Source organism: Pseudophryne corroboree, chromosome 7, assembly GCF_028390025.1.
Source record: "Pseudophryne corroboree isolate aPseCor3 chromosome 7, aPseCor3.hap2, whole genome shotgun sequence".
Lineage (NCBI taxonomy): Eukaryota > Metazoa > Chordata > Amphibia > Anura > Myobatrachidae > Pseudophryne > Pseudophryne corroboree.
Window position 1 is genome coordinate 174,132,375 of NC_086450.1, and position 22,295 is coordinate 174,154,669.

Here is a 22,295-nt window from a genome sequence, read left to right on the forward strand (position 1 = left end):
ATAGTAGTCCTTAAACTCATCAACCATTTGTTTAGGGTCATAAGTAGGCTCACCCAGAGTTCGGGAATACAGTTTGTCAAGTGCGCCAGTCGCCTGTTTACGTCTCAATTTATTCGCCAGCAGGGAATCTAACTTGTCCGCCTTGTCATAGAATTTCTGATTTAATTTCCGCAGAATGAGAGCCGCACGACGGGACAAAAGCGCGTTCAGTTGGCCTTGTAAGTTAGCGATTTGTGCAAGTAAGGCAGGGCAGGAAGTTAGTTTATGCTAGGTGGTTAGGGTAGCTATTTGAGATTCTAACAAGTATATCTCCTGCGTCGCTTTCTTGAGCAGCAAGGAGGTCCGTGCCATAAGGAGACCTCTCAAGGTGGCCTTATGAGCCTCCCAAAATATACTAGAAGAGACATCAGGCGTGGTATTCTCAGCAAAATATTGTTCTATCGCCATTTGTATTTCCGTGGAGACTGACGGGTTAAGCAACAGGGATTCATCGAATCGCCATTTGTGAACAGTGTGTGCGGAATGATGCAGAACCATGAGAACGTAAACACCGGAATGGTTAGTCCAAGTGAAAGGGGTTATTCCCACATCAGTAATTCTAGAGGCAATGGAGGACGAAATGTGTAACATATCGATCGGGGTGTAGTGTTGATGTGGGGCTGAATAGTGGGTATAGTCTCTGGCTACAGAGTGGCAGAGACGCCATGAGTCCCATAGGTCATGAAACATAAGGGAGGCTGCAAGCATGCATGAAGCTCTAGAGGCAAGGGGGGGACCAGTCCTATCTAAATTGGGGTCAATAATGGTGTTAAAATCACCACCCAATACAATGTGGCCCTGTGCAACCTTGCCAATGTGACGGAAAAGGGAATGGAAAAACTGAGGCTGATCCTAGTTAGGAGCGTAGACAGAAATAAGTGTCAGGACTTCAGAATGGAGGGTACCAATAACCATCAATTACCGACCGTCTGGATCCGCCACAGTTTTGCTATGTGTAAATGGAATGTGGCGATTGATTAAAATTGCAACCCTACGTTTTTTACAATCTGCTGAAGCAAAAAAAGTTTGTGTAAATTGCCTACCGCGGAGTTGTGTATGGGAGCCCGTAAGGTGGGTTTCCTGAAGAAAAAAGACGTAAGCTTTCTCACGTCTACAGATGCCCAGGAGCACCGTTCGTTTTTTGGGGGAGTTGAGGCCATTTACATTAACGGATAATATCTTTAGGGGCATGGTTGCCTGAGTAACAACATCTCATTGAGAGTCATAAAAGAGGGGGTACAAAAACAAAGGCCTCCCGGGACCCAACTACCCATAAAAGAATAAGGGCAAGTAGAATGGATACCCAGAGCTCACCACAAGGACAAGGGGAGAAAAGGGAAATGAGATAAAAGAAGGCCACAGAAGAGAGTAAAGAAGAGCAAGAAGAGAGGAAAAAAAGCCCATTCGGGCAGAAACCCTGTAGCAATGGGGCCCGTAACAAGACCGCAAAACTAAAGAAAAACATAGTCAATAAAGCAATCAAAGCAGGGAGCATGGGGGTAGTGACACGAACCACCATATCAGGCTGTGCGGCCTGACCGAGAACAAAATGGCCGAGGCCAAAAAGTATAACACACAAAGATAAAACCTGTGTCAGGAGGGGAAGGAAGGGGGAGGGAGGGAGAAGGGAGAAAAAAAAGGGAATGGGGGGGGAGAACCGAGAAGGAAGGAGAGGGAAGGGGGCATCAAGGGGAATAGTATAACAACAACATGTGGTCCACATAGTAGGTTAGGCATCGTAGGACCAAACCGCAAAACGACCGGTCATCCTGTGACCATGAACATGAAAGCAAAATGTACAATAGAAGACATAACAGGTGGAACATTTAAAGAACTATCATAGAAAGTGCCTGAGATAAACCAGGAGGGTCCAAGAAGCAGGGACCAGGTCAACCCACTCCGTAAAGGGCCCCCAGTACCAAAAAAAATAAGATTTTACTTACCGATAAATCTATTTCTCGTAGTCCGTAGTGGATGCTGGGGACTCTGTCAGGACCATGGGGATTAGCGGCTCCGCAGGAGACAGGGCACAAAAATAAAGCTTTAGGATCAGGTGGTGTGCACTGGCTCCTCCCCCTATGACCCTCCTCCAAGCCTCAGTTAGGATACTGTGCCCGGACGAGCGTACACAATAAGGAAGGATTTTGAATCCCGGGTAAGACTCATACCAGCCACACCAATCACACCGTACAACTTGTGATCTGAACCCAGTTAACAGTATGACAACGTAGGAGCCTCTGAACAGACGGCTCACAACAAGAACAACCCGATTTTTTTGTAACAATAACTATGTACAAGTATTGCAGACAATCCGCACTTGGGATGGGCGCCCAGCATCCACTACGGACTACGAGAAATAGATTTATCGGTAAGTAAAATCTTATTTTCTCTAACGTCCTAGTGGATGCTGGGGACTCCGTCAGGACCATGGGGATTATACCAAAGCTCCCAAACGGGCGGGAGAGTGCGGATGACTCTGCAGCACCGAATGAGAGAACTCCAGGTCCTCTTTAGCCAGGGTATCAAATTTGTAGAATTTTACAAACGTGTTCTCCCCCGACCACGTAGCTGCTCGGCAGAGTTGTAATGCCGAGACCCCTCGGGCAGCCGCCCAAGATGAGCCCACCTTCCTTGTGGAATGGGCCTTGACAGATTTAGGCTGTGGCAGGCCTGCCACAGAATGTGCAAGTTGAATTGTGCTACAAATCCAACGAGCAATCGTCTGCTTAGAAGCAGGAGCACCCAGCTTGTTGGGTGCATACAGTATAAACAGCGAGTCAGATTTTCTGACTCCAGCCGTCCTTGAAATATATATTTTCAATGCCCTGACAACGTCCAGCAACTTGGAATCCTCCAAATCGCTAGTAGCCGCAGGCACCACAATAGGCTGGTTCAGGTGAAACGCTGACACCACCTTAGGCAGAAAATGAGGACGCGTCCGCAGTTCTGCCCTGTCCGAATGGAAAATCAGATATGGGCTTTTATACGATAAAGCCGCCAATTCTGACACTCTCCTGGCTGAAGCCAGAGCCAGTAGCATGGTTACTTTCCATGTAAGATATTTCAAATCCGCCGATTTGAGTGGCTCAAACCAATGGGATTTGAGAAAATCCAAAACTACATTAAGGTCCCACGGAGCCACTGGGGGCACAACCGGGTGCTGTATATGTAGTACTCCTTTTACAAAAGTCTGGACTTCAGGAACTGAAGCCAATTCTTTCTGGAAGAAAATCGACAGGGCCGAAATTTGAACCTTAATGGACCCCAACTTGAGGCCCATAGACAATCCTGTTTGCAGGAAATGTAGGAATCGACCCAATTGAAATTCCTCCGTGGGGGCCTTCCTGGCCTCACACCACGCAACATATTTTCTCCAAATGCGGTGATAATGTTGTGCAGTCACCTCCTTCCTGGCTTTAACCAGTGTAGGAATGACCTCTTCTGGAATGCCTTTTTCCCTTAGAATTCGGCGTTCAACCGCCACGCCGTCAAACGCAGCCGCGGTAAGTCTTGGAATAGACACGGTCCCTGCTGAATCAGGTCCCGTCTTAGAGGTAGAGGCCACGGATTTTCCGTGAGCATCTCCTGAAGTTCCGGGTACCAAGTTCTTCTTGGCCAATCCGGAGCCACGAGTATCGTTCTTACTCCCCTTTGCCGTATAATTCTCAGTACTTTGGGTATGAGAGGCAGAGGAGGAAACACATACACTGACTGGAACACCCACGGTGTTACCAGAGCGTCCACAGCTATTGCCTGAGGGTCTCTTGACCTGGCGCAATACCTGTCCAGTTTTTTGTTGAGGCGAGACGCCATCATATCCACCTTTGGTTTTTCCCAACGGTTCACAATCATGTGGAAGACTTCTGGATGAAGTCCCCACTCTCCCGGGTGTAGATCGTGTCTGCTGAGGAAGTCTGCTTCCCAGTTGTCCACTCCCGGAATGAACACTGCTGACAGTGCTATCACATGATCTTCCGCCCAGCGAAGAATCCTTGCAGCTTCTGCCATTGCTCTCCTGCTTCTTGTGCCGCCCTGTCTGTTTACGTGGGCGACTGCCGTGATGTTGTCTGACTGGATCAACACCGGCTGACCCCGAAGCAGGGGTTTTGCCAGGCTTAGAGCATTGTAAATCGCTCTTAGCTCCAGTATATTTATGTGAAGAGACATCTCCAGGCTTGACCATACTCCCTGGAAGTTTCTTCCCTGTGTGACCGCTCCCCAGCCTCTCAGACTGGCATCCGTGGTCACCAGGACCCAGTCCTGTATGCCGAATCTGCGGCCTTCTAACAGATGAGCACTCTGCAACCACCACAGAAGAGACACCCTTGTCCGTGGCGATAAGGTTATCCGCTGATGCATCTGCAGATGCGATCCGGACCATTTGTCCAGCAGATCCCACTGAAAAGTTCGTGCGTGGAATCTGCCGAATGGGATTGCTTCGTAAGAAGCCACCATCTTTCCCAGGACTCTTGTGCATTGATGCACAGACACTTTTCCTGGTTTTAGGAGGTTCCTGACAAGTTCGGATAACTCCTTGGCTTTCTCCTCCGGAAGAAACACCTTTTTCTGAACCGTGTCCAGAATCATTCCCAGGAACAGCAGACGTGTTGTCGGGGTCAACTGAGATTTTGGGAAATTCAGAATCCACCCGTGTTGTTGCAGCACTACTTGGGTTAGTGCTACTCCGTCCTCCAGCTGTTCTCTGGACCTTGCCCTTATCAGGAGATCGTCCAAGTAAGGGATAATTAATACGCCTCTTCTTCGCAGAAGAATCATAATTTCGGCCATTACCTTGGTAAAGACCCGAGGTGCCGTGGACAATCCAAACGGCAGCGTCTGAAACTGATAATGACAGTTTTGCACCACGAACCTGAGGTACCCTTGATGTGAAGGGCAAATTGGGACATGCAGGTAAGCATCTTTTATGTCCAGGGACACCATAAAGTCCCCTTCTTCCAGATTCGCTATCACTGCTCTGAGTGATTCCATCTTGAACTTGAATTTTTGTATGTACAGGTTCAAAGATTTCAGATTTAGAATAGGTCTTACCGAGCCGTCCGGCTTCGGTACCACAAATAGCGTGGAGTAATACCCCTTTCCCTGTTGTAGGAGGGGTACCTTGACTATCACCTGCTGAGAAAACAGCTTGTGAATGGCTTCCAATACCGTCGCCCTGTCTGAGGGAGACGTTGGCAAAGCAGACTTTAGGAACCGGCGAGGGGGAGACTTCTCGAATTCCAACCTGTAACCCTGAGATACTACCTGCAGGATCCAGGGGTCCACCTGTGAGCAAGCCCACTGCGCGCTGAAATTCTTGAGTCGACCCCCCACCGCTCCTGAGTCCGCTTGTAAAGCCCCAGCGTCATGCTGAGGGCTTTGCAGAACCCGCGGAGGGCTTCTGTTCCTGGGAAGGGGCTGCTTGCTGCCCTCTCTTACCCTTTCCTCTGCCTCGGGGCAGATATGACTGTCCTTTTGCCCGCTTGTTCTTATAGGACCGAAAGGACTGCGGTTGAAAAGACGGTGTCTTTTTCTGTTGGGAGGGGGTCTGAGGTAAAAAGGTGGATTTCCCGGCAGTTGCCGTGGCCACCAAATCCGATAGACCGACGCCAAATAATTCCTCCCCTTTATACGGCAATACTTCCATATGCCGTTTGGAATCCGCATCACCTGACCACTGTCGTGTCCATAAACTTCTTCTGGCAGATATGGACATCGCACTTACTCTCGATGCCAGAGTGCAAATATCCCTCTGAGCATCTCGCATATAAAGAAAAGCATCCTTTAATTGCTCTAAAGTCTGTAAAATACTGTCCCTATCCAGGGTATCAATATTTTCAGTCAGGGAATCCGACCAGACCACTCCAGCACTGCACATCCAGGCTGAGGCGATGGCTGGTCGCAGTATGTGTGTATATACTTTTTAGAGTAGTTTCCAGCCTCCTATCAGCTGGATCCTTGAGGGCGGCCGTATCAGGAGACGGTAACGCCACTTGTTTTGATAAGCGTGTGAGCGCCTTATCCACCTTAGGGGGTGTTTCCCAGCGCGCCCTAACCTCTGGCGGGAAAGGGTATAATGCCAATAACTTTTTAGAAATTAGCCCTTTTCTATCTGTGTTAACCTACGCTTCATCACATACATCATTCAATTCCTCTGATTCAGGAAAAACTACAGGTAGTTTTTTCACCCCCCACATAATACCCCTTTTTGTGGTACTTGTAGTATCAGAGATATGCAAAGTCTCCTTCATTGCCGTGATCATATAACGTGTGGCCCTACTGGAAAATACGTTTGTTTCTTCACCGTCGACACTAGATTCAGTGTCCGTGTCTGGGTCTGTATCGACCGACTGAGGTAAAGGGCGTTTTACAGCCCCTGACGGTGTCTGAGACGCCTGGGCAGGTACCAACTGGTTTGACGGCCGTCTCATGTCGTCAACTGATTTTTGTAATGTGCTGACATTATCACGTAATTCCATAAACAAAGCCATCCATTCCGGTGTCGACTCCCTAGGGGGTGACATCACCATTACCGGCAATTGCTCTGCCTCCACACCAACATCGTCCTCATACATGTCGACACACACGTACCGACACACAGCAGACACACAGGGAATGCTCTATTGAAGACAGGACCCCACTAGCCCTTTGGGGAGACAGAGGGAGAGTTTGCCAGCACACACCCAAGCGCTATAATATATATGGGAACAACCCTATATAAGTGTTGTATCCTTATAGCAGCTTAAATATATTAATATCGCCAAAAAAAGTGCCCCCCCTCTCTGTTTTACCCTGTTTCTGTAGTGCAGTGCAGGGGAGAGTCCTGGGAGCCTTCCTCCACAGCGGAGCTGAGCAGGAAAATGGCGCTGTGTGCTGAGGAGAATAAGCCCCGCCCCCTATTTCGGCGGGCTCTTCTCCGGAATCTGTGAGATCTGGCAGGGGTTAAATACATCCATATAGCCTCAAAGGGCTATATGTGATGTATTTTTAGCCATAAAAAGGTATTATATATTGCTGCCCAGGGCGCCCCCCCAACGCCCTGCACCCTCCGTGACCGCTGTGTGAAGTGTGCTGACAACAATGGCGCACAGCTGCAGTGCTGTGCGCTACCTCAGGAAGACTGAAGAGTCTTCTGCCGCCTGCTTCTGGACCTCTTCCATCTTCGGCATCTGCAAGGGGGGTCGGCGGCGCGGCTCCGGGACGAACCCCAGGGTGAGACCTGTGTTCCGACTCCCTCTGGAGCTAATGGTGTCCAGTAGCCTAAGAAGCCAATCCATCCTGCACGCAGGTGAGTTCACTTCTCTCCCCTAAGTCCCTCGATGCAGTGAGCCTGTTGCCAGCAGGACTCACTGAAAATAAAAAACCTAAAAACTTTTTCTAAGCAGCTCTTTAGGAGAGCCACCTAGATTGCACCCTGCTCGGACGGGCACAAAAACCTAACTGAGGCTTGGAGGAGGGTCATAAAGGGAGGAGCCAGTGCACACCACCTGATACTAAAGCTTTATTTTTGTGCCCTGTCTCCTGCGGAGCCGCTAATCCCCATGGTCCTGACGGAGTCCCCAGCATCCACTAGGACGTTAGAGAAAATAAAAACTATTGTCATTGGATATAGAACATTAAAGGCAAAATATCAATCAACATATAAAAAGAAACAAAGGAGGTCCAAAGAACCAAGGACGGTCAGTCCAATCCAGGGGGAACCTCCAGCAAACTGGTACAATGGCATAGTGAAACCAATAGTAGAAAAGAGGGCAGGCAATGAGGTGGGAGCATCATCTTCACCCCTATGACGAGACACTCTCATCCAGTCCGGCTGAGGCGGACGGGGTCGTTGTGGTTTCGGTGAGGCAGGTGGGTCGACAGAGGAGGACGACGATTGTGGAAGGAGAAAAAGCTTGCGAAGCAGTTCCTGCCCTTGTGCCAGGGTCTTAAGTGTATAGTTGATGCCATTAAAAGAAAGCTGCAACTAATAGGGGAATCCCCAGCGATATCGAATTTGGTGTTGGCGTAGAAGCCTAGTAATCGGTTGGAGGTCCCGTCGTTTCTGGATGGTCGAGGGCGCCAAGTCCTGGTAAATCTGCAATTGCATGCCCCGGAAGGCTATATCAGAGGAATCCCGGACGTAAGCAATTATTTTTTCCTTCGAGCGGTAATAATGGAGATGGGCTATAATGTCCCTAGGGGGTTGTGATGTTGAAGGTTTGGCCCGCAGGGCCCTGTGTGCCCTATCATAGAGGCAATCCTCATCAGGCAAGTCCGGGACTAAATGCTTGTAAAGGTCTTTCAAGAAGGAGGGCAACGTAGAGCTCTGGACTGATTTCGCCACATTACGTATATGCAAGTTATTGCAATGGGATCGATTCTCTTGGTCCTCTTGGCGCTCCTTCAGGGTCTCAACCTCAGCATGGAGCCTCGAGAGTTCGTGGTCTAGACGCTGTTGCAAGCGACATAAGTCGTCAGTCTTCGTCTCCAAGGCATCCGTGCGATTTCCAAGCGAGGCGATTTGGTTGGATCTTTAATAAAATCCACCTGTGGCCATCAATATATTTTGGTGATAATGGATTACACTACCAGATACCCAGAAGCGATACCATTGTACGTCAACAACAACCATTGCATGAGAACTAGTACATGTCTGCAGCAGGTTGGGAATACAGTACCTAAGGAAATACTGACTGACGTTACCCCATTTATGTAAAAAATCATGTACGAATTATGCCACCTGTCTAAAATTACTAATTTAAAAATCTCTGTGTATCACCCCCAGACTGATGGGTTAGTGGAGAGGTTTAACAAAACTTTACATACATACATGCTAAATAAAGTGGTAGATAAAGATAGAAGAGATTGTGATTATTTACTACCTTATTTATTGCTGGCCACATGAGAGGTTTCCCAATCCTCCACAGGGTTTTCACCTTTAGATTTATTGTACGGGAAACAACCAAGGGGATTACTGGACATCACCAAAGAGACATGGGAGGGGCAATCCAATCCATATAAAACTGTTATTGAGCATGTTTCTCATATGCAGGAAAGGATTGCTAGCACAGCAGTGTGTACAATCATAATGCCCAGTTACGCATCTTTGCTCCTAGGGACAGAGTGCTTGTTTTGGTTCCTGCAGTAGAAAGTAACTTTTTGCTAAGTGGCAAGAGCCCTTTGAAATCCCAGCAAAAGTGGGGGAGGATAATTGTACCAGCCTGGGAAAAGAAAGCCAGAACATATCTACTATGTAAATCTTATAAAACCTTGGAAGGATAGAGCAGTTATGTCAGCCATCCTAGTCCCTACAATAAACCCACTGCCTTTGGTTGCCGAAGTAACAATAGATAAAACCTTCTCAACTGTTCAAAAGCAGGAGGCTAAAGAATTTCTCATAAGAAATAGAGTTCTGTTTTCACATATACCGGGTAAAACAACAGTCATTACACATTACTTAATTACGGTCCCAGGGGTTAAGGTTAACCTAAAGCCCTATAGAATACTAGCAGCCCAACAGGAATCAGTGTCTAAAGAAATGTAAAAAATTTGCTGTTGAAGGCTTTGGCGAATTCCAGAGCCTTCATGTGCCGGCAACATGTAGATGAGATCTCTGTCACTACAGATACAGGCTTTGCTGCACTCTTTGCAGCTATACAGCTATACTGTGCCTGTGTGTCATGATGGGGAGAGGGGGAGGATGGGGGAGGGATCTGCGATAACGCTCTCCTCAACCTGCCTGTTGGACAGAGCAGACAGGAGAATGGGCTGAGGGATTTGCAAAGATCCCTTTCCCATTTGCAGATTGTAAATTCTCCACCTTATCTTCATCCTCTATAGTTGCAACCTGTATTCTAACATATAAATAGCACAGAGGTGAACATGGGAATTCACCTACCTTGTAACCCTCTTAGCTGCCTTTATATTGGAACCTTTGCTACTGCTGATTGTATTTATCTGCTGTGCAGCACTAACAAGTGTAACACCCAGGTAAGTATGGTGTTAGTGTAGGGTATCGGATTTACCCCTTGCCAGAACTGATTGGTATGTTTGACATGGGTTCACTGCTTCTTCACAGAGTGGTAACAAGGTGTACTGTGACAAAGAGACTGGTATCTCCAGATAAAGTCTCACTCTGTTGACTTTACTCAGTTTTAACAGTCTTTTAAATGGGTTTCTAAATCATACACTGTGGCTAAGCAATTGGACACAATTTCAACAGTTTTCAGTTTATAAGTATAACAATACAATGCAACACTTTTACCTTATGCTTTAGTGAGTTAACAAAGTTATAGCTATGTTTTACCGTTAATCTAGTTCATCAAACTATGGCCCTTTTTAGCTTTAAACAATCCTTCACATGTGACAATACAGTTATATATAATTACATAAACCTTGGGGCCCCATACAGATGTGTCACTTGCCTCCTGTACACCTGGTGCAGCGGCGAAAAAGGGGCGGTGCTTCAGGGTAATGGGCAGGGCTTCTTAGGTAGCACCCGTTTTTTGACTATTGACAGACCGAAAAGGGTAGGGGCTTTGCATCCCAACATCCTTTTTTTTGTCACCTGGGGGGTTTGGGAGGTGGGGGCTGACTCCCAGGGATTGCTGTCCATGCAGTTTTGGCTCCTACACAGTGTTAGGAGCCGAGTGCTGCACATAATGTAACAGTGCAGCACTCGGCTCCTGTCACTGTGCAGGAGCCAGCATTTTGGTGTCACCCCTAGGCGGGTGACACCCGAGAGCGGGCCGTACCCCACTTGTGATGCCACTTGCCCCGTATACTAGAATTGTATAGATTATCAGTTCTGAGTTCTTTGGTGCACTTGCCAGTAGGTTAATCTCTTATTAGCAGTTCTGAAGTGATGTAGTAAGAAGAGTATAGCTGAGATTGAGATTGGTCTAGTACTGTACATCCAGAAGTTATTGCTGCTTTTTCCTCCATTAAACATCTGCAGTTCCCTGTTGCAATCTCCTCCATTAGTCTACAGCTCTAGAGAAATTATAGCAACTAAAGTATGTTTCCTTTATACGGTGCTCTAGGTAAACAAAGGATTCAGAGCTGTTGCTCTAACTATGGGGCAGATGTAGTAACCTGGAGAAGGCATATGGAAGTGATAAACCAGTGATAAGTGCATGGTGAGAAGCGCACCAGCCAATCAGCTCTAATAAGCAAATTGACAGTTAGGAGCTGACTGGCTGGTGCATTTATCACTTTGCATTTATCACTGGTTTATCACTTCCTTTAGCCGTCTCCAGGCTTAATACATCGGCCCTAATGTCTGTTTCACACTGCTCTACTGGGCAATAGATACTTTCTGTAGTTCAGCTTAGTCCAGGCACTCTTTGTAGACTCTGACTGACAATCTATGATAAAAGGGGTGTCTGTCCCTGAAGAACTGGATCCTGACTTTGTTTACACCTCCTTTAGTTATTATTATTAATCTTTACTGTGCCATTGTATGTCCTCAGTGCCTGCAGAAAATGGCTGTTTGAGTTGTATACAGTTAGTAGTATCTGCTCTGATTTGCTGCCTGTATATTAGCCCTGTAGAAATAGCTTAGTCTCGTCACAATGGCAATTAATACTGTAGCTGAGAGGCTCACAGCTTTTCTGGGTGTCAATGAGCTGCTGTTAGCTGCATCGGGCTGACTGCTCCCTGAGCTAGCTAGTTACTTTGCTTTCTGCTTGGCATAGCTCTGCCTGTATCCTACTGTTTCCTTTCACAGGTGCTGAATTAGAAAAGTGTGGCCCGTACCCTGTGTTGCTCACCAGCTGTTGCTCTGAAGAGGAGGCACCTGCAGGCCCACCTATGCTAGGAGGGAAACAGCTGTGTCCACCACCTCTGGGTTATCTGGAATATGGCTCTTTCTCAGTCTCAACTATCACTGCCGCTATCACTTGCCACTACTATTCCCAGGGAACCGCACAGCTACACACCAGGTTCCTCATCTGCCAATGCCAAGCTCTCTCTTCTCTGGTCACTGGGGGCACAGCCAGCACTTGCAGTACCGCTCTCCCTCTCCAAGATGGCTGCCTCCCTCACAGCAACGTTTTTTTTAAACCTGGCAGTTAACTGACCCAGCACATGCCAGCTCCCTCCCATGTGACTGTCATTAAACCAGCAGTGTCCCTGTGCCAACCCTTTCCCTGCTGCATGTCACAAAGCCTTCAACAAAGCTGCGTTTGTAGGGGGGAAAGGGCACAAAAGTCTATAGCTCATCCGTAGCAGCCCTGATGGGGTGCCACACAAGTAACAACTACCTATGGTCTAACACCACTGACTATACCTTATTCACTTATACTACTTGTCTTTCCACATTCTAGGTTATTTTGTCTGGGGTGCTTTATGTGTGTGTTTGTACTATTAATTCTGGAAACCTGTTGAAAAAAATAAATATTTAACAGCAACACGGTGTTATTGACTAACGTAAGACCACTTACTCCCACTCACATTACAGCTAAAAGGACAGCAGGCAAGACCAGCATGGAGCTGCGGATATGGTGAGTAACCATGGTTTTCCCTACCTCTATGCCCACTAAAGTCTGCTCTGAATCTGATACTGTCTATATCCATTTACGACTTACTGTGGCATAGGTGAATACACATAAGAGGAGAGTTACTGGTGGACCACAATTGTGACTGATTTTTGGAAATACTGGACTGAGCTTTGGAATTGCATATAAATAGCTCCTTATAGGACTGACATACAAGACACAGAAACAGCACTGGTGATGTACAATACAGAGAGTTCCCTTTTTGGACTACATTTGGACAAGTTTTTAGACTTTTCAACAACTGAGGTTTTTGAAACAGTGTCTTGTTTATTGGTATAGAAGTGACTTAAGGAATTTAGTGCAGAAGTATTTATTGGAACACCGGGTTCCAATGGAACATTGATTTTTAATCTGACACTGTCATCTAATATTGATGCATAAATATTTGTACACTTACATGGAGCACACTAACTTACAAGTAGACTTATTGAAACAGGTGGAGTTAAGCGCCACATACTGTACATTGTTGAGTGCCGCTTTTATACAGGATATATATATATATATATATATATATATATATATACATACATACATACACACACACACACAAACATACATACACACACGTATATAAATATATTAGCTACCCGGGATTAAATCTTCAAGTTATTAAGTTATCGATAAATTGGCTGTAACTCTCAACATTTAAAAAAAAAATAATTAGCAGCTTAGTAGCTCTTCCAACACACCCATGAGGTGGCTGCCCAGTGTCTTTTTTTCTTCTTCTTTGGGGTGTCGCCAGTAGCCCTAATTCCCAGCTCTCCTTCAGTTTTATAATCCCTTTTACATTGCGAGATGGGTTTAAAGTTTTCCTTCTGTTATCAATGTTGCTATTTACGTGTGGCGTGCAATGCAAAAGACTATATGCCTGCACCAGGTCGCAAGGTTGCATATTCAGTCTCAGTCTAATGAATTGAGTCTCTGGTCAGTGCAATACTGGTGTTCGTCCACCAGGTGTCGCTTTTGAAAACTGCCATTGCGCAGTTAACAACTACAGTACACATAAAAACTCCATAATTTTTACACACTACAAATTTTGCCGTGCTCGTTTTGGGGTTATTTAAGTCAGTTATTTCAGGTCATTGAATAATGGTAATTTCTGTCAATTATTACAATTTCCATTCTGTCTGGACAAAACCAATGGGAGGTCCAACCAGGACCTCAACCCTTTAGTATGTCTTCTTGGACCCAATGTTATCATTCTGTGAAGTTATCATCCAAATCCATCCAGTGGAAGACCGAGAACAGGCTCACCGGCAGTGGTGTCATAAGGGGGATGCGGGCCGCACCCGGGTGTCAACCTCTGAGGAGTGACACCAAAATGTCGGATCCTGCTCAGTGACATGAGGCGGGTGCTGCACTTTAACATTATGTGCAGAGCACCTGCTTCCTCTCACTATGTAGGAGCCGACACTGCAGCCATAGCACTCCCCGAACCCCCGGAATGTGAAAACAGGGTTCGGGTCATGCTCCTCGCACTAAGCCACACCCCTCCTGTGAGGCCACACCCACACCAGGTGTCATAAGGGGCAGTGATGTCCCTGCACACTGGATCTAAGTTCTGCCTGGTGAACCAACGGGATGTCTGACCAGGACCCTAACCCCAGTGGTGTCAGAATGTGGGTGCGGCCCACACCCAGGTGTCACCCTCGGAGGGGGTGACACCAAAATGCCTTCTGCTCTCACCAGAGCCGGCCCAAACCAATATGATGCCCTAGGCAAGATTTTGGCTGGTGCCCCCTAGCACCACCGCTGGTTCCGCCTCTGACCTTGCACCTCTTTCCCAGCACTATCACCCCTCACCGGTAGTAGTCCTTATTTTGGTGTTTGTGCCTATATTTTAATTAGGAACATTTCTCACATTTGGCGCACAGCCCAAAAATGGGTGTGTTTTTGCTGGCAATGGGCATGGCCACACAATAGTAACCCCAATTCCAATTACGCCACACAGTACTGCAACTTTATTCACATTTGATCATGTGATAGTGTCCATAATTCATATTACATCCCACAGTAGTATCACTTTACCTTATAAATGTTACTCCTCACAGGAGAGCCCCTTATTCACATTACATCACACTGAATTGCTCTTTATTCACATTACACCACACCCTATTGCTCTTTATTCACATTAGATGACACAGGTAGTGCCCTTTCTATACGCAACGCCACATAGTAGAGCACCTTATACACATAATGCCACACATTAGTAATGCATTTATACACATTCCACACAGTAATGCTCCTTACACATATGAGACACCTTATTAATGTCCTTATAAATATAATGCGCCTTACACATTATGACAACCTTTATTAATGCCCTTTTGCACATAATGTCCCTTACACATATGCCGCACATTATTAATGCTCTTATACACATAATGACACACATAGTGCCCTCTACACATTTGCTGCACATTATTAGTGCCCCTATACACATAATGACACACATACAGTAGTACCCTGTTACACATATGCCACACATTATCGGTGCCCTTATACACATAATGACACACATAGTGCCCCTTACACATGTTACACATTATTAATGCATTTTTACATGACACACATAATGCCCCTTACACATATGCCGAACACTACTGCACAACCAACCCACTCACATGCACACAGCACTCACACTGCCGCTAACACTGACCTCTGCCTCTGCTTGGATACAGATGTGTCCTCATAAATCTTGCCTCAATGCTAACGTCGGGCACACCTTTTTTTTTAATGAAAATTATTTGCATTGCTATGTGGCTAGGATGCACAAGCAGCTTCTGCTGATTAAAATGATATGTGGCATGCCTATATACTATGTGAGACTGTGGCTGTATCTGCATATGAAATGCTACACACAGAATATAGGCATGCCGCATATCATTTTAATCAGCAGAAGCTGCTGATGCCCCTAAGCATATCAAACGCCCTAGGCAATTGCCTAGTTTCCCTATGCCTATGGCCGGCTCTGGCTCTCACACTCACAGAGCCGGGTGCTGCAGTGTGACAGTTGCTTGCAGCACTCATCTCCTGTGATTCAGGCGCTGACACTGCACATCTGCTGTTCAAAGGGGGCAGCCCAGCTTCTTCGGATGATGCTAGGCTGCCCCCCAGAGTGATGTTATCTGCTTCCCCCATGAGTCCACGCCCACCTGACTTAGGCCACACCCCCTTTTAGGCCGCTCGCACGCTTGCGTTCGCAAAAGGGTGCAGAGTGCGCACCAGGTTTCACCAGACCCGGGATGCCTCTGCCTAACCCCTTTAAAACCCGGCCAGGATGCAACTGGATTGCCTCACATTGTTTTCATCCCAATCAGTGCAGGGGTATCCAAATGCATAACCGGACAGACATATAGGCAAACAAACAGACCAATTCATTTTATATATATATATATATATATATATCATACCTCCCAACATGACCCTCTCCAGGAGGGAGAGAATGCTCTGCTTCTGGACTTTCCTCTTACTTTAAAATTGCCGGCACCTGTTTTGCACAGGTTACTGAATAAGAAAGGTGTTTCACCACAGGTGATGGCAATCATAAATTAAGAGGGAATTCCAGGGGCAGAGCATTCTGTCCCTCCAGGAGAGGGTCATGTTGGGAGAAAGATAGTTAACACAGAGGAAAATTCTGCCTGAAGTATTTTGTTTTCTGCTAAAACATATTTGTGAGCAGTAAAATAGGTCTGACAACCAACATATATTCTGCTTTCTGAAATTAGTTTTATCCAAACTTCCAGCGGCTTTAACAGTTTTTACTGTGCTGGCCTTTCAGTGACCTTCCCTGGCAATCCAAATAATTAATCCTCTGGTGCAAACACTGCTAAGAAATCAAGGATGCTGGTTCCCAATTCAGTTTAGTGATTAGCTGCAAGAACAACATTTTAAGTTTTTACATGTTTCAAACACAGCATTGCTGTTGTGATTTCCCCTCTTCTTATAAGCAGGTGAAAAACCCCCAAACATAAGTATAAAAATTAAACATTTTCCAATGAGTATTTCGATCCCTCTAAATGAAAAGCCTTAGCTATGTAATAGCAGTCATCTTGAAGGGAACAGTGACTGTTACTATATATGACTGTGCAGAGTTTTACAGGCAGTTTACTAATCTTATGTGCTAATTATAGCAATAAATTGTACCCATCCAGAAGCGTAACGATTGCATTTTAAAAAGATATACACTAAAACGCAGTAAACAATGTTATAATGTACGACAGGCTGTGTTCTAGGTGACAGTTAAAGACGAGCTGAAATTACACTATTTTGTAAACCAACGTATTCTCAGCAATAGAGATAAATTTAACAAGCTTCTGTGTTCTCAGGATTAGGCTGACACATAATTAAATAGGGATTCTTTCAAATAAGCTCTTCAATCAGAAAGGCTTTTTATCATACTGAACAGTATGTTAAAGGAAAATACTGTTTGATCATTTTTTTTTTAATTTTTGTAAAGGAAACAAAGGAACATCCAATGTTTCATATTGACCTCCCTTAAATGGCAGATTTGTGAGGTCCAGTACTTAGGATGCCTGCCAGTACAGGTGATGGCAACTGCTCACACTATGGATAAGTGTGAACTGTAGTTCAGCAGGACCAGTATCCTAAAGCCGGTAAAACATTGGCCCTCATTCCGAGTTGTTCGCTCGCAAGCTGCTTTTAGCAGCACTGCACACGCTAAGCCGCCGCCTACTGGGAGTGAATCTTAGCTTATCAAAATTGCGAACGAAAGATTCGCAATATTGCGAAAAGACTTCTCTGTGCAGTTTCTGAGTAGCTCGAGACTTACTCTTCCAGTGCGATCAGTTCAGTGCTTGTCGTTCCTGGTTTGACGTCACAAACACACCCAGCGTTCGCCCAGACACTCCTCCGTTTCTCCGGCCACTCCCGCGTTTTTCCCAGAAACGGTAGCGTTTTTTCACACACTCCCATAAAACGGCCAGTTTCCGCCCAGAAACACCCACTTCCTGTCAATCACATTACGATCACCAGAACGAAGAAAAAACCTCGTAATGCCGTGAGTAAAATACCTAACTGCATATCAAATTTACTTGGCGCAGTCGCACTGCAGACATTGCGCATGCGCATTAGCAACTAATAGCTCCGTTGCGAGAAAAAAATAACGAGCTAACAACTCGGAATGACCACCATTGTGCAGAGGGCGATATGTACTGTACATAGGAAAAAAAACATTTCCAGCAAAAACAGCAATTTTCAGGAGTTTATGAATAGGTCCCTTAAAATGCTACCTTGTTGGAAAGAATGTTCGATTGAAAATACAGGCTGATGCTTGATGGCCAACAAGTAGGAACCTTCCCAAAAATACACAATATCCACTCATTAAAATTCCTTGTTCAACAACTGTAATGTTTATGTGTGGGTGAAGAGTGAGGCACTTTCCTGCACTGAGCATGTATTCACTGAAAAACACCCCAAAAAACCCATCTCTCCTCCTCCAATGACACCCCTTTCCTTTTGAAATGTCCTATTAGTTTTGAACTTATGAGGTTTACAATAGGCACCAGTGGAATCGTGCGGGATGCGGGAGATCCGCCTATTCTTTTGGGGCTGTGGAGGACTACCTGAAAAATCGTGAGTCTCCAGCAACATATGGGAGAGTAGGAGAGTATGCTGAGGAGATAGGTGTGACACTCAACACAGTGGGTTGGCCATGCGATGTCCATCTTGGAAAATATGACTAGCTGGCTTCATTGTAAGAAGATGTTACCTGAAGCTGAGCACTATCCATTGGTGAATCTATAATGGGAGCAAGGTCACTTGGCCCCTTGGTCAGGGGGGCCCACAACGCACACCCTGCACCCATAACATTATGCTTACACCTCTAGAGTCCCAATGTGACCAGCACTTCAGACAGAAATCACTGGGAAAATGGCATGGTGGCCATTTTCTTGGTGATTTGGGCATGCCAAAGAGAGATGTCCATGGAAACAAGTTGCGGCCCCAGTGACCTGCACATGCGTAGTAGAGGGGGGGCTCATAGAACTTACACACAGGCTCCCTGCTCTCTTGAAACATCCCTGCCGCTATCTCACATTTTGCTCTGGGCACTAGTGAACAAAGTCTATCCATAGATTGCAACACAATTGTAACCCCCCTTTCTGTGTGATAGATACCTAGTGATGGGAAAATTACAGTTATGGGTAATGTGCTTCCACCCAAGCTGAATATTACTTTTTGGCTTGCTTGGGAAAGCCTGTAAGGTTTGCAAACTGCATATAAAGAGGTAAAGCCTGTAATGTTTGTTAACTGCATATAAAGATGTACAGTGTTACCCTTATGAATTATATACCCGCTCTTCTTTCAGACTCTTTGGATTGATTTCCGGACAAACCAAATGAATGGTAAGTATAACAGATTTAATGTATCAAGGTCATATAACTATAGCTACTGGATAATATACTGTCAAAGTCAAAAATATTACATAAAGAGAACATACAAACTACACACATTTAAGTCGCTATACTTGCAAATATGCGCAGCGAGCACAGCAAAATATGGTAACACACGCATTTACACGGACATGCCACAGAGATGGATTCGACACTTATTTCATACAGTACATAATTATAATAATATCAAGGGCCAGACATTATGGTGATTTAAAATCACCTAATGAATTAATGTCATGAATGTGATATTATTTGAACGGAACCAGATACACCTGTCATGTTTACTATTAAAACAAGCAGATTGGTGTGTAGATTAATTTGATACTTGTTGTGAAGTTGTGGGACATTGCAGCGGATAGTTATGATTACATGTATAAAAGCTAAAATCACATCTATTTAAACAATAGAAGCTTCCAAACAGGAAACTCATGCCAGCCCCTTTGGACGTCCCCAAGGGCTGAGCATGTTCATCATGAACCCCTCCCCCAGAAACTAGTTAATACTCTGCTGACCACACAGGAAGGGACTTGCTTTTTGGTCTCAGACGATGATGGACTTGCTAGCAGATCAGTTCCTGTATTTATTTACAGAGAGAGAGAGAGTGATATGGAAAGACGAATCTATATAACTTAAGGATAATGGTATTGTATCACTGGCATGTAACTGTAATTGTAAATGTAATTGTATGTAACTGCATGTAACTCTATGTAACTATGTTCTAACTGCTTACTGTGAGTGTAACCATGAAACTATATGTATACTGTACTGTAATATATATTGAATCCATATCCTTTTAACAACAAATATATACATCAATGAGCTTTGGAACTCAGATAATGTGTGGGTGTATTGTTTTCTCTTCTGGGATACAGTGTTTTGCGATGTACAGATAACTTTTATCGTATATGGTAGTAAGAGGTGCAGGCATTTACAATATATATTAGAGCGGGCATTTTAAATGTTTGTGAGAAATCAATTTGGTATTCATAGATGGGGGCTCTCACAGGATATCACGTTATTAATAATGCACTGTACATTACAAACGCGGCTGTGATCGACCGGCTAATGATGGACGCATTGCAAAATGCTGACGAATCACATCCACGTGTATTGTGTTGTGTTATTAGTAAGACGCTGATATGAAATTTAAGGGACAATGCGTTTCTCATAATATTTAAGATGCTAAATTTTTATTGTTGCAAAACAAGGTTCAAATAAGTCATATTGTGTTTGATTCAGATTGGATTGTTTATCTGTAAAGTAGGTTTAAAAAAAAATTGCTGCATAGCCTTGGTATAGTTTTTTTTTTAACTCAGGCCTAAAATAACTTCAGGTGCTTTTATAATGTGTGATTTCTTTGTGACAAAGGAAGCCGCATGGTCTGTCCTCCATTTTGGACTAACCACATGGCCTGTCCACCATTTTGTGTAACCCTCATGAATGTGGAAGGGGGAGGAGCAGCGGCCATTTTGGGAAGGTCATTTTTCTAAATGGCTGATTTTCAGTCTGCTCAAGAATAATCAGCTTTCCTTGGTCACATGAAACACAATTTATGAGTTACCAATGCATTTATTTAACCCATGCCATAGTCAATTACAAATAGTTTCAATGGGGCTTAGTGAAAGTTAATAGTGAGATGAATACTTGATGTAAGAAGTACACACAGATAAAAAAAACTAAGTTTTTTGTTTTGTTTTTTTCTTTTACCTCTAAGATTTAGCTAACTCTGCTTGCTGTAAGATAGCCATTGAAATGCAAATTAACCTGTGTGACTGCTTTTTCTTAGCAGTGAAAACCATGTTTACAGGCAGACAAAAGCACACAGCATTGATATGCAAATTAGAAGCACTAAATGGGTAAATGAGTTTCATAGGAGACCAGTGAATGATACATATATACAATATTATTATTATTATTATAATTATGTGTGTGTTTATATCAGTGTATGTTCTGCAAGATGGCTATCCAATCTGAATCATATCATTTAAATTATTGATTATTGCTAGAGTCATTATAGATCTGTGTGAAACCGGAGATATTTTTGTTACTATATAGTTAAAACTAAAATAAGTATTTAAGGAAGTAAGAGTAAAATCACAAAACGCATTTCTGGCCCAGTAGTAAGAGGGTTTATACAGAAAGACACTGTGTTGTGTTAAGTGAGCGATTATAGGTAATATCGCTTACATTTATAGAAGTGTGGGATTTGTACTATTGCGGACGTACGGTTTTTGTACACGTGTCTCGGACAAAGTACGGGACTACGTACGCAACGTAAAGACATACGCACGGTTGCGTGTTTACGCAAATTGCGTAAGAATACGGTCGCTAAGTACAAATTACACAATAGTTTGTTTAGTTTAAAGGTGGGACAGTAGCCACGCTACAATAGCACCAAACTACCCGGTTTCTAAAGAAATTTAGTATAAAAACAAAGTTTAGTATAAAACTCTTATTTACTGTATTGCCTCTGGGAGTAAAACTGCTTATCTGAATGAATGATAATTTTCTGTACAGAAAAACCAAAGTGTATTTGAGTGAGCGAACATAACAGTGAACGTAGTGAACCCCACGAATTCGGGATCCCGTCGAGTGGTACACCGAGTGAGTGGAGGCTTGGTGGCGTGAGGCAGCTGACTCATGTTAATATAGATTGAAGTACAAAGGAGCAAGGTAGAAGAGTACAACGGCCCAGGAGGTCAGCGAGGTTTAGAGTACCGCGGCCCAGGAGGTCAGCGAGGTTTAGAGTACCGCGGCCCAGGGGTTCAGCGAGGTTTACCCATATAGTTTTTGATATGCTCTGGCTGAGGTTTCACAGCTTGTGATTCAATTCCAGTGGTCGTACGGCGGATAAGTAACAAGTACCTATATGCTGTGCGATTGGACCGCGCGTTCGTGGGTGCAATATTTAGCGCAACGTGATACCCTTTTTATGAGCTTTGCGGAAAATCGCGGTATCATTAGCGCTGTATTTAGCATACGCAAGCGTGATTTGTGTATAATAAAGGTTTAGGGAGTTTTTCGCTGGCCTCTCTCAGGAAATCTCCAACGACCTATATTTACTGGAAAGGGTAAGTTATTCCCAGAAACTTCCAGTAAATAGAAGTTACATAGGGGCCTTAGGTTGGGTACATTGCCTTTGCTATCAACAGTGTATGGTAGTACTGGCCAACGTGGGCGTGAGTGGGTGAAAGCACTCGGAGAACTTTCACCGTTGCCTTATATTGAGTATTTTGTTTTTTTGTGGGATTAGCCGAAAGGGCAATACCCGCAAATTATGGGGCCAGTTGCTCAAGTAAGGCACGTT